This window comes from Garra rufa, chromosome 4 (assembly GCF_049309525.1).
Source record: "Garra rufa chromosome 4, GarRuf1.0, whole genome shotgun sequence".
Lineage (NCBI taxonomy): Eukaryota > Metazoa > Chordata > Actinopteri > Cypriniformes > Cyprinidae > Garra > Garra rufa.
In genome coordinates this window covers 53,978,019-53,994,545 of record NC_133364.1, presented here as the reverse complement: position 1 = coordinate 53,994,545, position 16,527 = coordinate 53,978,019, and the positions used below count along the sequence as shown (strand labels likewise).

General features: G+C 41.2%; 1 long non-coding RNA gene across 1 annotated transcript; it reads left to right on the top strand.

Moving 5' to 3' along the window:
- The first annotated feature begins 6,116 nt into the window (after positions 1-6,116).
- LOC141334141 (uncharacterized) lies at positions 6,117-16,080 on the top strand. Its single transcript, XR_012355490.1, has 5 exons — positions 6,117-6,268; positions 7,113-7,292; positions 14,795-15,045; positions 15,212-15,304; positions 15,513-16,080. It is a non-coding gene; the product is annotated as an uncharacterized lncRNA (long non-coding RNA).
- The last annotated feature ends 447 nt before the right edge of the window (positions 16,081-16,527 follow it).

The window sequence follows — 16,527 nt, the reverse complement described above, 5'->3', positions numbered from 1 at the left end:
ATTGTAGACAATATTTTCATAGTGTTATTTATTGAATATAAAATTATAATAATTAAAAATTTCAAGACAAACTTTGACAACAAAACAAACTTTGCTGTTATCTCTTCTAAACATCCGAAAACCATCATTTTAAGATCAGTTATATATATATCGCCCCATTAAAACACTCAACTTGATTTTTAAAGATATTTTGAAAGAATTAAGCGTTTATAGAGCACTTTGTGTATTGCTGTACACCCACATGAACTGTGTTCATGTTCATGTTAATTCACAGTACATAAACTAATTTACCTTTAAACAATATATGAATACTTTTTTAGCTTAATATTAATTAACATTAATAAATGCTATTTAATTATTGTTCATGTTAACTAATATAGTTAATGTTAACAAATGAAACTGGATGGCAACATTTTATATATTGTGTGTATGTGTCTCTGTGTTGATTTTAAAGTGTAACCCTTTCAATTCAGTAAACTTAAAATCCAAACTAGCAGAGGGTTACTGTGAATGCATTTGCCAACTGTGCACCGTTTTCCTAATTGATTCTTAGTTATGTAGCGCTTAACGGTGATGTCTTATAACAGGAGTCACCAGCAAAGCAATATCCACATACAAATTGTACAGATAGGTAACGATTTAAGCAGAAGTGGTGAATGTAATGCAAGCAATAATAACATTTTGTTATCATCATGAATTACATGTTCTTATCATCATCATCAGAATATAGGGCAAATGTTCACATTTGGTTCACAGTTGGCATTATCTGAAGTCCTTGCAGGGGATTAGGTTTATAGCAAACTCCTCCTAGACATTTAATGAAATCAACATTATATTTGGTCAGTCTGATCTAGAGGCCTTAGAGATGTTAAATTGTGAAGATCTTGAGTTTCAGTAAAGGGCGTGTCCGTGGCGGCCTGACAAAGTTTGATGTTTTGCCATGGACATAGGTGTAATAACTCAGCCATAAAATGTCTGATCTGCCTCAAACTTCAGAGGTTTGGTAGGAGTCCTGGCCTGAAGACACCTAAAGGCCAATATTCAGATATTATCATAGCGCCACCTGTTGACACCAGGATATATCATATCTTTCACTAACTCAAACATACCAAGGTCAATCTGCACCAAACTTCATATGTTTGATAATAGTGCTGGCCTGAACACATCTACATGCCAATAATCAGTTATAGGCATAGCGCCACCAGCTGCCAATGGGAAGTTTCGCACATTTAAATGACTTATGACATATTTCTCATATATTTACTGTATTAAAAGCATACTGCCCACCGTTTGCTGTTTTCCTAAAGCCACCGGTCGGCGGTGAGCCCGGGTGCGAGGGCCCGTTCATCGCTGCTTGCAGCTTTAATTATTATTATTATTCTTCTCCAAAATGAATCGCATTTTAGAGGACCTAAACATGCCCGAAAACTCACAAAACTTTGCACACACATCAAACCTGGCGAAAATTTACGTCTGATATGGGTTTCAGAAGTGGGTGTGGCAAAATGGCTCGACAGCGCCACCTTTAGATTTTCAGCGGTGTGCGCTTTCAGCTGTGATTCACGTACATGCACGGAAATCGGTACACACATGTAACACACCAAAACCTACAAAAAAGCCTCTTGGAGCAAAATCCGGAACCCAACAGGAAGTCGGTTAATATTAATATTCTCAACAAAATTTGTGTCATTTTTGCCATTTTCAGGCGTCGTACTTGAACGAACTCCTCCTACAGATTTATTCGGATCAAAGCCAAATTTGCTGAGCCTAATCTAAAGCCCTTTTTGACATTAAATTGTGAAGATCTAGAGTTTTCATCGGAGGGCGTGTCCGTGGCGGCCTTGTAAATTTCGATGTTTCGCCATGAAAAAGGAAGTTGCTATAACTGAGGCATACAATGTCCGATCTGTCCCAATCTTCACATGTGTGATAACACTCCTGACCTGATGACATCTACATGCCCATATTCAGTTTTACTCATAGCGCCACCTGCTGGCAACAGGAAGTGTCATTCTGTACTCTGCAACAAACTCCTCCAAGAGATTTAATCAGATCAACACCAAAATCGGTCAGTCTAATAAAAAGGCTTTAGCGATGTTAAATTGCGAAGATCTTGAGTTTTCATTGAAGGGCGTGTCCGTGGCGGCCTAACAAATTTTGAGGTCTCGCCATGGATCTAAAACTTGTTATAACTCAGCCATAAAATGTCCGATTTGCCTCAAACTTCACATGTTTGATAAGAGTCCTGGCCTGAACCAATATGAAGGCCAATATTCTATTATAATCACAGCGCCACCTGTTGGCAACAGGAAATTACTTGTATCAAACTCCTCCTAGAGATTTAATGATATCAACATTATATTTGGTCAGTCTGATCTAGAGGCCTTAGAGATATTAAATTGTGAAGATCTTGAGTTTTCGTCAAAGGGCGTGTCCTTGGTGGCCTGACAAAGTTTGATGTTTCGCCATGAACATAGAAGTTGTTATAACTCAGCCATAAAATGTCTGATCTGCCTCAAACTTCACATGTTTGGTAAAAGTCCTGGCCTGAAGACATCTAAAGGCCAATATTCAGATATTATCATAGCGCCACCTGTTGGCAGTAGGATATATCATATCTTTCACTAACTCAAACATACCAAGGTCAATCTGCACCAAACTTCATATGTTTGATGAAAGTGCTGGCCTGAACACATCTACATGCCAATAATCAGTTATAGACATAGCGCCACCAGCTGGCAGCAGGAAGTTTGGCACATTTAAGTGACTTTGATCTATTTTTCCTACATTTAGTGTATTAAAAGCATACTGCCCACCGTTTGCTGTTTTCCTAAAGTCATCGGTCGGCGGTGAGCCCGGGTGCGAGGGCCCGTTCATCGCTGCTTGCAGCTTTAATTATTATTATTATTATTATTATTATTATTATTATTCTTCTCCAAAATGAATCGCATTTTTGAGGGCTTAGACATACCCGAAAACTCATGAAACTTAGCACACACATCAAACCTGGCGAAAATTTACGTCTGATATGGGTTTCAGAAGTGGGTGTGGCAAAATGGCTCAACAGCGCCACCTTTAGACGTTCAGCGGTGTGCGCTTTCAGCTGTGATTCACGTACATGCACGGAAATCGGTACACACATGTAACACACCAATACCTACAAAAAAGCCTCTTGGAGCAAAATCCGGAACCCAACAGGAAGTCGGTTAATATTAATATTCTCAACAAAATTTGTGTCATTTTTGCCATTTTCAGGCGTCATACTTGAACGAACTCGTCCTAGAGATTTATTCGGATCAACGCCAAATTTGCAGAGTCTAGTCTAAAGCCCTTTGTGACGTGAAATTGTGAAGATCTAGAGTTTTCATCGGAGGGCGTGTCCATGGCGGCCTCGCGAATTTCGATGTTTCGCCATAAAAAAGGAAGTTGCTATAACTCAGGCATACAATGTCCGATCTGTCCCAAACTTCTCATGTGTGATAACACTCCTGACCTGATGACATCTACATGCCCATATTCAGTTTTACTCATAGCGCCACCTGCTGGCAACAGGAAGTGTCATGCTGTACTCTGCAACAAACTCCTCCAAGAGATTTAATCAGATCAACACCAAAATCGGTCAGTCTAATAAAAAGGCTTTAGTGATGTTAAATTGCGAAGATCTTGAGTTTTTGTTGAAGGGCGTGTCCGTGGCGGCCTGACAAATTTCGAGGTCTCGCCATGGATATAAAACTTGTTATAACTCAGCCATAAAATGTCCGATTTGCCTCAAACTTCACATGTTCAATAAGAGTCCTGGCCTGAAAACATCTGAAGGCCAATATTCTATTATAATCACAGCGCCACCTGTTGGCAACAGGAAATGACTTGTAGCAAACTCCTCCTAGAGATTTAATGATATCAACATTATATTTGGTAAGTCTGATCTAGAGGCCTTAGAGATGTTAAATTGCGAAGATCTTGAGTTTTCGTTATAGGGCGTGTCTGTGGCGGCGTGACAAAGTTTGATGTTTCGCCATGGACATAGAAGTTGTTATAACTCAGCCATAAAATGTCTGATCTGCCTCAAACTTCACAGGTTTGGTAAGAGTCCTGGCCAGAAGATACCTAATGGCCAATATTCACATATTATCATAGCGCCACCTGTTGGCAGCAGGATATATTATATCTTTCACTAACTCAAACATACCAAGGCCAATCTGCACCAAACTTCATATGTTTGATAAAAGTGCTGGCCTGAACACATCTACATGACAATAATCAGTTATAGGCATAGCGCCACCAGCTGGCAGCAGGAAATTTGGCACTTTTAAGTGACTTTCACATATTTCTCCTATTTTTACTGTATTAAAAGCATACTGCCCACCATTAGCTGTGTTCCTAAAGCCACCGGTCGGCGGTGAGCCCGTGTGCGAGGGCCCGTTCATCGCTGCTTGCAGCTTTAATTTAAAAATTGTATTTCTATCCCTGTTGCAACCGTTTTGGAAGTGTCTAAAACGACAGTAGCCACATGTACAAATCATTGATGTTTGGTGATAATTTTTTGGCTCAAGGTCTGCATTTAAAGAGGTGTTCAGCTGGGATTAGAACATTTCTTCCACACTGATTGAATCATTTCATTTTGAACTTTGCCTTATAAACAGAGGTGTAGTCATGTTAGAATAGAAAAGGTTTTTTTTTTTTTCCTGGTTTAAGTCATAAAATGGTAGGCTATACTGAAAGTCATATCTGTGTTTTGTTGTTGTTAACTGTGCCTTTTGTGTGCTGTCAAACATTCATTTGTTATTTTTTATTTTTTTTGTCTTTGTTTAGACTGATCATTGAGCTTCATCTCCTGAGCAATTCTTGAGGTTTGTTGCATTATTTGGTTATAGTATATTAAAAGGTGCACTATGCAGGACGAGGAAAATATGAAATCTTGTATTGTAATCAGAGAACTGATTGATGTTTTTAAAGAAGCTAAATGGGAAACTTGACAGTACTTGTAATGTATGGAGTCAACAGATTATGTTGAAGTTATGCCTGACATTTCACTTTTCTTTTAATTTTTCAGCATTACGAGCACTATATCTCCTGCACGTTTTCAGGTATGTTTTTTTTTGTAATATGGCTAAAATATGAACATAGCACTTCAGAACCTGTGACTAGCATGTGATATTACCACACAGTAGATGGGGGAAGAAAAACTAAATCAAGATTACAATGTTTAAAAAAAAAAAACACTGCACAAAAAAATTGAAAATCTGAACATATTGAAAAACATTTAAGGATGCCTTTGCATAGAAAGGTATTTTTTTTTTTTTTTTTTACTGAAAGGTAATATGAATAATTTTACTTTCAAATGTATTTATCTCTAATTTTGTTTATTTTTGTTCTGCAGACCATCTATTCTGAGTACGACCTGCATTTTCCTCTGCAGCTGAACACCTGGTTAGTGTGCAAACTGCCTAAAGCCACGGTCACACTAGACTTGCATGTGAAATTCCCTCAGAATCTGCAACAGTCATGTTATGACTTCATCATCTGGAGCGTCTTTTGAAAAGTTAAATTCAACACATAACAAATAATACATCTAACATACAATCTACTATACTTTTCCACTGCACTGCAGGTTTAAATTTATGTTTTGTATATTTATGTTCTTTTTATTCAGCTGTGATGCATCGATCTGCTGTTGGTCACACAGTCTCACGTAATATGAATTCGCAGTTCAGGGTTCACCAAGCTTGAACTTTGGAACGCGGCAAAATGCAAAAACGTTTTGCGTGGTTTTGTGTTTCCCATCTGATGTAATTGCATGTGTTTGAATGGAAGTCAGTGGAATGAAACGTCTAGTGTGACCACGGCTTCAATGAGAAGTTTTTTTTTTTTTTTTCAATACGATAATCATTATAGTTGCCTAATATGCCTTTTCTTTTCTAGGTTTTGGATTTTCTCCAAGCAGCAGTTCTTCTGTATTGTTCTTCCCACCCACCCACTCTCCCTCCCTTCCAAACCATCCCCTCACCACCCCCCCCCAAAAAAAAAAAAAAAAAAAAAAGTTCATTAATTTTAATACCAAGTTCACTTTTTTTGTTCAACGACTACTGTTTCTTTTAAGTTCATTCCTTTTAATACTAGGTTAATCATTTGTTTTTCATCTGCTGTTGTTCTTTACTTCGGAAAAAAATTGCCATTTTTTGTAAGTTGTTATTTTTATTGTCAATTAACTACCTTGTTTTTTTCTTGAGAATACTTTGCAGGTTGTACTGCTTCAGCATTTTGTAAAGTAAGTGGCTATTATTTGAAAATATTTTGTATAAAAATGTTTGAGTACTAGGGATGTGACGAGATCTCATTAGAACGTGACCTCACAAAACATTTTGTAGTATTCACATTAGAGCTTCTCGATTAATCAATAAAATCATGCAGCCTTAGTTTACATGTTTATTAAGGCATATTAAATTAAAATAAAAGACTTATTTTGTAAAGTACAAGTTCATATCAAAATGCACATGCATTTTGTATTTTTTTTAGTTAAATAAAAAAACAAATCCTATTATTTCACTGAGGATTTCTTTAAAAAAAAGGTATAAAATCTTGTTTCGTCTCGTTCTTGTGAACCCAGTCTTGTGTCTCATGGGATAAGTGTCTCATCACACCCCTATTGAATACATATATTTTTTTAATGAAGCACTAAAACCATTTTACAAATTTTCAAATTTGTAACTAAGGTGACAGTTGCTAAAGAGTTATTTAAGAGACATGTTAAATCAGCTCCTTATTATTTAAATCATCTGCTTTTATTTAATTGAAAACCAAACAGAACAGAGGATGTTACTTGGGTCTCTAAAGGTTGTAATTTAACTAAATGAATTAACTCAAAGGTGGAATGTGTTTGAAAATAAACACTGGTTTGTTTACATATGCAGAATGTGATGGTGTTTTCGGAGTTTTTCTAGAGAGAGAGTGTCTCATTTACACAATTTCTGTGTCTGTATAAGCTAGTGAAGTTTGAGAATTCCCAACTCTTTGACCAAGTTTTTCTTTTGAATTAATGCGTTGTTCATGTATGTCATGGATAATTTTATGTTGTCTTTAATTTCTCATATTTTGTCTTTTGATCTTTGAAGGATGCCTCGGAAAGGTAGGAGATCCCAGGCTCAAAAAATTCGTTGGACGAAGTTAGACCTCACAGGACAGACTGGAATGACAGACGTTGATCAGTTTTCTACTGGACAGCATGGTGAAGATGGTGACAACACATCTGCAATTCTATCCGTGCAGGCGTCTCATTGCCAGAGTGATGCAAGGTATGATGTTTTCTCGCGAAATCATCAGTGCACATGTGTAGCTCTGACATTCCTTGCGTACCACAGTGAGGGAACTTCGTTCAAACAGCCTGATCTTGACAGAGTGCTAGAGGAGGGTGATGCTTTGTACGTCGGCATTAAAATGCAGCTTATTGCTGAACGAAAATTCAGACAGAATCATCTAAGCATGGATGAAGTACCTGTGAGCATCACAACTTCTAACCACACGTACAGTGTCCAGAAGTCAGATGTGTTGAGGGGATACTTGAGAGCCAGAGGAACTCCAGAAATGGAAAGGTGGTGGATTCCTCTTAATGAAAGACTTCTGTGTCTCTCATCAGATGTCAGCCATGCATTGCTTATGGTTCCTCCAGAGTGCTTTGCTGTGTTCAGAGACAGATCTGGAAGATATGGATTTTTTGATTCACATTCCAGAACGGTTGATGGTTTCCCACATCCAACTGGTGATGGAACTGCAGTTCTTTTAACTTTCACTGAGCTGGATGTGATGGTCAGTAGATTGCTTCCGCTTTTTCGGAATCGCGGTGCTCAGACTTGCTACGAATTCATGCCTGTTGCATTTGAAAGGGAGCAACAGTCTGAGAAACCATGCTCATCATCGCCATCTGTGTCACCAATACAAGTAACTTCATCTCTGCCAAAAACACAAACAAAAGCTGACGTCAGAATGCCTGAACATCTTATTACAGATGACCGAAAGCAAAGCGTCAAAAGGGTTATGAGAACAAACAGGCAGCGAAGGAGAAAACAAATGCGTAAAATTGTTTGTGGAAAGCAAAATGCAGGACTTCAGGGTACGTCTTCACATTTTGAAGTAAGAAAACAAAGAAGAAGAGAATATGAGAGTGAGAAATATGCCACCAGTTTGCAGTTTCGGAAGAAGAAAATGGAGGGTACTAAAAAGAAGTATGATCAAGATCCTTTTACCAGATTCAAAAAGATAGAGAACTTGGCCAAGAAGTACAACACTGATGTTCTCTTCCAGAAAAAAAGGAAAGAGTGCTTAATCAGGAGGTACCGCACTAATGCTCTTCTCCAGAAGAAAAAGAGGGCCTACATGACTAGCCGGTACAAGACCGATACTGTTTTCCAGAGGAAAATGAAGGCATATATTGTCGGGAGGTACCATACCGATGCTCATTTCCAGAAGAAAATGAAGGACTATATGGTCAGGAGGTACCACACTGATGCTCCTTTCCAGAAGAAAATGAAGGACTATATGGTCAGGAGGTACCACACTGATGCTCCTTTCCAGAAGAAAATGAAGGACTACATGGCCAGAAGATACTCAAGTGATGCAGACTTTAGGTCACATCACATTCTACTTTGTACTCTCCAGAAGAAACAGAGGTGTCTCGCTGATGCTGGATTCCACATTCTTCACAAGCTGAGATGTGCATTAAAGATCAAAAGAAAGTACAAGCCATTCCTTCGTTCCAGCCAGGACGCACCCACTTCTGATGCGACAAACCAGCCTGTGTCCAACAGCTTGGTGCAAAAGGCCATCTCTGCATTTCAGTGTCAAGTTAAGCATGGTCCAACTTACGTCTGCACAGTGTGTCACAGGACTCTTTTTCCAAATCAAGTCAAGGTGTGTAACAGAACACAATATGTCAAGAATGTTCTTGTTGCAGCATGTTGCTTAACCGGAAAATATGTCCATGCTTGTGACCGTGCCTGCACAATTCCTTGTGCAGTTCCAGAAGAGAGGAGACAGGAATGGATCTGCCACACTTGTCACAATCATCTGAAGAGAGGATCTATGCCCTCTATTGCAGTGGCAAACAACCTCGAATTGCCTCCCATCCCTGCAGAACTACTCGAACTGAACGTGCTTGAGCGACAGCTCATTGCCAGAATCGTTCCCTTTGCAAAAATAGTTGCATTGCCCAAAGGACAGCAAAGAGCAGTGCATGGTGCTGTTGTGTGTGTTCCCTCTGAGGTGGAGCAAACAGTCAACTGTCTGCCACGGCCTAGCAGTGAGTCCCAGCTTCTACAGGTAAAGCTGAAAAGGCACATCAAGTTCAAAGGGTACCAACACTTCCATACGGTGAATATGCACAATGTGCTAGCCGCTTTAAGGAAACTGAAAGCTACGCATTCAGAGTACAGTGACATCGTGATAAGTGAAGCTGCCACATTTGAACTTCTCCCTGATGATGAGCTGAATGACACAGAGGAGAATCAGGAAGTTGTTGCCTCTGAACAGGATGACCAGAACGTCAGCACTGAGGAAAAGGATGAACTCAGGCCTGGTCTCACTCTGGACACATGCATGCAGCCACTTGACATTGGACAGGACTTGCTGTCGTACGGCGAGGGAATTTTCAGCATTGCGCCTGCTCAAGGGAAAAAGCCAGTCGGATTTTTCCGTATTCCAAAGTTGGAAGCCATGTCTTTCCCTGTCCAGTTTTGCACTGGACAGAACACAATTGATGAGGCGCGACAAGTTGCATTGTCACCGAGCATGTACTTCAATGCTAGACTGTTCTGCGTGGATACTCGTTTCGCCAAAGACCAGAGTTATCTCTTCTTTGCACAGTTTGTCACTGAAACGCACATGGCTAGAAACAGCATGTCTATCCAGTTGCGAAAAGGCAAACCCGTTACGAGAGATGGACGTAGGATCTCCAACAAGCTTCTTCAGGACGATCGTGAGGTCGAAAGGCTGGTCCACAGCCGTGACGCCACAAGGTTCATGCAACCCTTGAGGGGCACTCCATCTTACTGGGAGAAAACGTTGAGAGATCTACAGGCCATGATCCGGCAGTTGGGGACTCCTACTTTTTTTTGCACTTTTAGTGCAGCCGAAATGCGATGGCCGGAAGTGATAACGGCAATCAAGGCTCAGCAAGGTGAAGAGGTTGACTTTTCGGAGCTTGACTGGACGACGAAATGTGAAATACTTCGTAGTAACCCCGTCACCGTCATGCGGATGTTTGAGAAACGGGTGGATGCGTTAATGACTCATCTGCTTTTGTCACCTGCTCAACCCATCGGTGAAGTCGAGGATTACTTTTATCGAGTCGAGTTTCAAGCCAGAGGAAGCCCTCATATTCATCTGCTGGCCTGGGTGAAGGGGGCGCCAGAGTTCGAAAATGAGTCTGATAAAGAAGTGTGTGACTTCATTGACCGCTATGTTTCCTGCCAGTTGCCGGACACTACCACCGACCCTGAGCTTCACAAAATCGTCACCGAAGTTCAACTTCACAGCAGGAAGCACTCCAAGTCTTGCAAGAAAGGAAACCTGTTGTGTAGGTATGGGTTCCCTAAACTCCCCGTCTCTAAGACCACCATCACCCGTCCGCGACCACCGCGTCCTGAGGAAGACGAGGATGAAGACCAAAACCGCCCAGACGGAAAGAAGGCAAGACAGGAAGCTGTCCGAAAAGCCATAAACGACGCAAGGAAGAAACTCAAGCCGGTGTGGGATTTGTTAAATGATCCCCAGGCCTCCTTTGACCGCTTGGAAGACCTGCTGGCCAAATGTAATATGTCCATGAAGGATTACGATTGTTACATTGAGGCATTGACCACTTCGAGTGTGATTTTGCTGAAGCGTGATCCAAAGGAGGCTTGGGTGAATGGATACAACCCAGATCTGCTGAGGGCATGGAACGCCAACATGGACATTCAGTTTGTTCTGGACTCTTTCAGCTGTATCATGTACATGCTGTCTTACATTTCAAAGCCAGAGCACGAAATGAATGATTTCCTGAAGAGCGTCATCAAGGGTGTTCGCGAAAGCAACGTGAACGAAGAGGACGAAATGAAGAACATAATGCAGGCCTACTCCAAACACAGGCAGGTGAGCGCTCAGGAGTCTGTGGCAAGAACATGCAGCTTACCAATGAAGAAGTGTTCGCGAAGCGTTGTGTTTATACCGACGGACGACGACGCCCTGAAGATGAGTTTGCCCCTTAGTGCCCTGCACAACAAAGATCCTGATTCAGAGGATGTCTGGATGTCAGGTATGATAGACAAATACAGAGCAAGGCCTCGAACACTGGAGTTCGAGATGATGTGTCTGGCGGACTTCGTCTCCAATTACCGTGTTGTGTATGGTCGGCAAACTCAAGGGAAGAATGTCCTCCGGCTGCTCAACGGTATGGGCTTCATTCAGAAGAGGACTGTTGGTAAGGCTGCGATCATCAGGTATGCTCGGTTTTCGGAGGAGAAGCAACCGGAAAAGCATTACGGAAGACTGGTGAAACTTTACGTGCCGCATCGCTTCAACGAACAGCTGAAACCCCAGCGATATCCAACTTATCAGGAGTTTTACAAAGGTGCCTTTGTTGAACTCCCGGCACACCCCGGGCTCCTGATGCCTGTCTGCGCCATAGTCAAAGCACACCAGGAGAACTATGAAAAACACAGCAAAGAGGTGGATCAAGCATTCGAACAGCTGCAGCGGGAAGGACCACCTGAGAATGCTTGGACCGCCTTTGCGCCTGAAGTTGACGTAGATCGCCTGGAGTGCATCGCGGAACGAGAAGACGTCGATCCAGAAGAAGATGAACAAGACGATGTCCCGGAATACCAGATTCTTCGTGGAGATGGAGACGGAGTCGTACCACAGATAGAGGCACCACAGATGACTGCTGAATTTGTCAGGAGGATGTTCAGGAGTCTAAACGAGACGCAGGCAGCCATTTTTTACGCTGTCCGCCAGTGGTGTCAGAAGCGTGTGTGGGGTCACAATCCAGAGCAGTTTTTTTACTTTTTGTCAGGCGGTGCTGGCTGTGGGAAGTCACACGTCATCAAGTGCGTACACGTGGAGGCAACCAAGATTCTGCGACAACTCCCTCGACTCCGGGAAGAAGGGGATCTCTCAGTGCCTACGGTGCTGTTGTCTGCTTTTACTGGAACGGCAGCATTCAACATCTCCGGTAAAACGCTGCATTCCCTTTTAAAGCTGCCACGGAGTTTGAAGCCACCATACCAGGGACTTGGAAACTCCCTTGATGAAGTGAGAGCAGCTTTACGCGACGTGGAGATCCTTATCATCGACGAGGTATCCATGATCTCAAAGGACATGTTTGCTTACATCAACTGGAGATTTCAGCAGATCAAAGGCAGCAAGAAGCCTTTTGGAGGGATCTCTTGTCTCGCCGTAGGGGATTATTATCAGCTGCCCCCGACAGGTAAAGCCAAACCGCTGTGTGTGTTTGAAGAGGATGTGCTGGACTTCTGGAAGGACAATTTTCAAATCGTCACCCTGACAGAGATTATGCGCCAGAAAGAAGACCTCGCTTTCGCTCAGTTGTTGAACAGACTGCGAGCAAAGCCGAAGGCCGAACCTCTCAGGGAAGAAGATAGAGCTTTGTTACTCCAGGCTGTGAAAAATTCAGAAGACTGTCCGCGTGAAGCTCTGCACATATTCGCCACCAACAAAGAAGTCCTCAAGTTCAATACCGAAACTGTGCAGGCCCTTTACACTGACATCATAACAATTGATGCCGAAGACTACAGGAAAGACCCCACAACAGGAGGGATGAAGAGACTACGCAAACCCGCCACTGGAAAAAAGGACAACTTACTTGACACCATAGAAGTTGCCGTGGGAGTTCGTGTAATGGTGACCAGGAATCTGGACGTAGAAGACGGAATCGTCAACGGATGTTTTGGCAGGATTGCAAACATCGTCACCAAACAGAAGGATGGAATCGCCACAGTGGAGAGGCTAGGCCTTCAACTCGACAATCCGAACGCCGGCCAGAAACATCGGAAAAAAGTAGGAGGTGAAGAAGACGTCTTGGTCTACATCGAGAGATCCGAAGAGACTCTGAGGAAAGGAGCGGTTCGTCGTCAGTTTCCCATCAAGTTAGCTTACGCCTGCACAGCCCACAAAGTTCAAGGCATGACGATGCAGTCTGCAGTAGTGTCCTTGAAGAAGATTTTTGAGCCAGGAATGGCCTATGTTGCCCTTAGCAGAACCACTTCCCTACGTGGTTTACACATCACAGACTTCGACGAGAAGAAGATATATGCAAATCCAGAAATCACAGCCTCTTTGCAGGCCATGAGGACAGCACCAGTCAAAGAAATTATGCCACTTCTGCGGCACGTTAGGGAGAACAGGCAGGAACATACCCTCACCATCATTCACCACAACACAGAAGGACTTGGACCCCACATCGAGGACATCAGATTGCATCATGAGCTGCGTCACGCGGATATTCTCTGTCTGACGGAAACACACCTGTCCGGATCGTCTACTTCATCGGATCTCCAATTGGACGGATATAACCTATTTACCCGCAACAGACACGTCTCCTACTCGACGCATGAAGACATTGGGAAGAAGAACGGAGGTGGAGTCGCAATATATTGCAAGGAGCACATTCCAGCTCAGCCCCGGCAATATATACAAAATGTGACAGATCTGGAGTTCGTTGTCATCAAATTAGATTCGCCAATAAAGGCAGCCATCGTAGCTGTGTATAGGCCGCCACAGTACAACGTTGGCGATTTTTTGACTAACCTGAAGGGTATGCTGGATTATCTTGACCTCGCACACGACGACCTTGTCATCATCTGTGGAGACTTTAATGAGGACCTCCTACACACTGGGAAAAAACCTATTCTGGAGTTGTTTCAAGCTCGAGGATACACCCAAGTGATTACAGCAGCGACGACGGACAAACACACACTACTCGATCACATCTTCATTTCAAATCCGGACCTCTGCCTTCAGTCGGGTGTTATACAGAGCTACCACAGTTACCACAATCCTGTGTACTGTGTTTTGCGTTTGACATAGGTGGTTTTGTTTTGGTTGTTGTTGGGAAATGTTTTGCAGTGTAATGCCAACGGGTTGGCTTGCATGGTTGTGTTTTTGTGTTATGCCATACAGAACCGTTGGGACCATGCATGCATTAAAGGTGCGGGTTGGGCTTTCCGACAGCCTTATCCAACGGGTTGGCTTGTATGGTTGAGTTTTGGTGTTAGGCCATACGGAACCGTTGGGACCATGCATGCTTTAAAGGTGCGGGTTGGGCTTTCCGACAGCCTTAGCCAACGGGTTGGCACGTATGGTTGAGTTTTGGTGTTAGGCCATACGGAACCGTGGCACTGTGCATTCATTAACGGTGCCAGTGGGCTCAGAACAGCCTTAGCCAACGGGTTGGCGCGTATGGTTGAGTTGTGGTGAGACGTATAGTTGTCTTGAGGTTTTGTGGCGTTGAGCTACCGGGATAGAAGAGCAGCAGCCTACAGCAGCAGGAAAGATGAAGATAGAAGTAGACTGGCAGCTTCAGGGAGGACACTGGCAGCAGCACCAGCGACAGACAGGATACAGTGAGCTCCAGGAAAGCAGTAAGTGAGTAACAGCACTAACATGAAGATAGCAAGGTAAAGGGGGAGGTAGTAAGACACTATTATATTAGAAGTTTTTACTTGAATTTGTTCGACAATCTGTACTAAATGTATTATATGCAGTTCACTGTTATTCTGTCATTAATATGTGCCCTTCTGTAAAGTTGCAGGAAGAGACAATAGTAGTCCTGTCCAAGACTGGATGCTACTCTGCAATATACCATCCAAAGCTAAGTGTTTAAACATTTTGATTCAATCACTGTACTACTGCACATCATAACCACATTTGTAGGAAAATGTTAATCCTAATCTCATTTTGATGTTGATGTTTTTCAGCAGTTGAAGTCAGAATGCCTGAGAAGATCAAGTGTGCTACAGCACTAATGATGACAGCATCTGAATACCGGCATCTGTGGTAAGCATAAGAGTAGAATTGGTTTTGAAGTTTGGAAGATTGTTTTGTGACTAAATAAAAAGAAGTAGTGTCTTTCTGTAAAGTTAAGTTGTGAATTTACTGTTATTTACTGATTTATTAGTATTTGTGTATGATAATGATCCTATTATCCTTTTATTATTTACAGGATGGGACCAGTAGTTGATGGCACTGAAGACCAGAGCAAAGGACAATGCTGAAGACAGAAGAAGCAGAGAAATATGCATACTAAAGCACTGATGTAAGTTCATAAATTCTTCTAGTAAAATCTAGTGTTTCAGTCCATTCTATTATATACTGAGCTTAGAATTTTAAAGTGTAAATGCTTCTCTTGCAAGACAAATCACACCTTTCTTTCAAACTCTTGTTTTTCATGAGGCTTGTGGAGTCAAAACAATTCAATTAAATTTACTAACGGTATCACATCTGTTATACTTCCTCTACCACAGGACATCCAGCCTGTAAGACGAGTCAGATCCAGTGGCTAGATGGCGGGCGATACTTCATCTAATAATCCGAAGACCAGTTAATTTTAATATGTTTAGAAATGATTTGACCATACAACATAATTTGGTTTAATTTCTAAATATATTAATATTCCATATATTAGGTTAAATGTGTTTTTGCAATGTTTGCGCCATGCCAGAAGAGGATGGGTTTCCCCCTTTGTTGAGTCGGGTTCCTCTCAAGGTTTTTACCTCCTGACTTTATGGAGTTTTTTCCTTGCCACTGTCGCCATTGGCTTGCTCACTGGGGGTGTTGAGCCAGATCCTGTCTCTTTCTCGGGTCCTTTCCAACTAGGGTTTCCAAAACAGGCGTTTTTGAGTTGATTAAAATTGTATAAATAATTAGGTAATATTAAATTAAATATAGGGCTGCACAATTATTCAGAATTAAAAAAAATCCATGTAATGGCTCAAAACTAAAACAGCTGCAATTCATTAAAACAATGTATAAGTGTATATACCTGTCTAAAAATACAATGTGTATCTATCTAAACATCGGCATGTATCTACATTTATTTATGTGACTGTATATATCTTTATTACTTTATATGTAACTGTCTGTATATGTATATGTGTGTATATATATATATATATATATATATATATATATATATACATACATACATACAAACATACATATATATATATATATATATATATATATATATATACATACATACATACATACATACATACATACATACATATATATATACATACATATATGCTAAATAATTTATAAACATAACAATTAATAATTAATTCAAAATAATACTTCAGTGATGTTTAAAATGATAAAAGTGTTTTACAATTTAGAGCTTAGCTATATTATATTTATTTTATATATTATATATTGAGTAATATATGTTATATAGTATATTAATATATTTATTATAATTCTGTAAAGTAAAATGGTCATATATTCATATTTTATTTTATTATACAGTACAATTGTCAC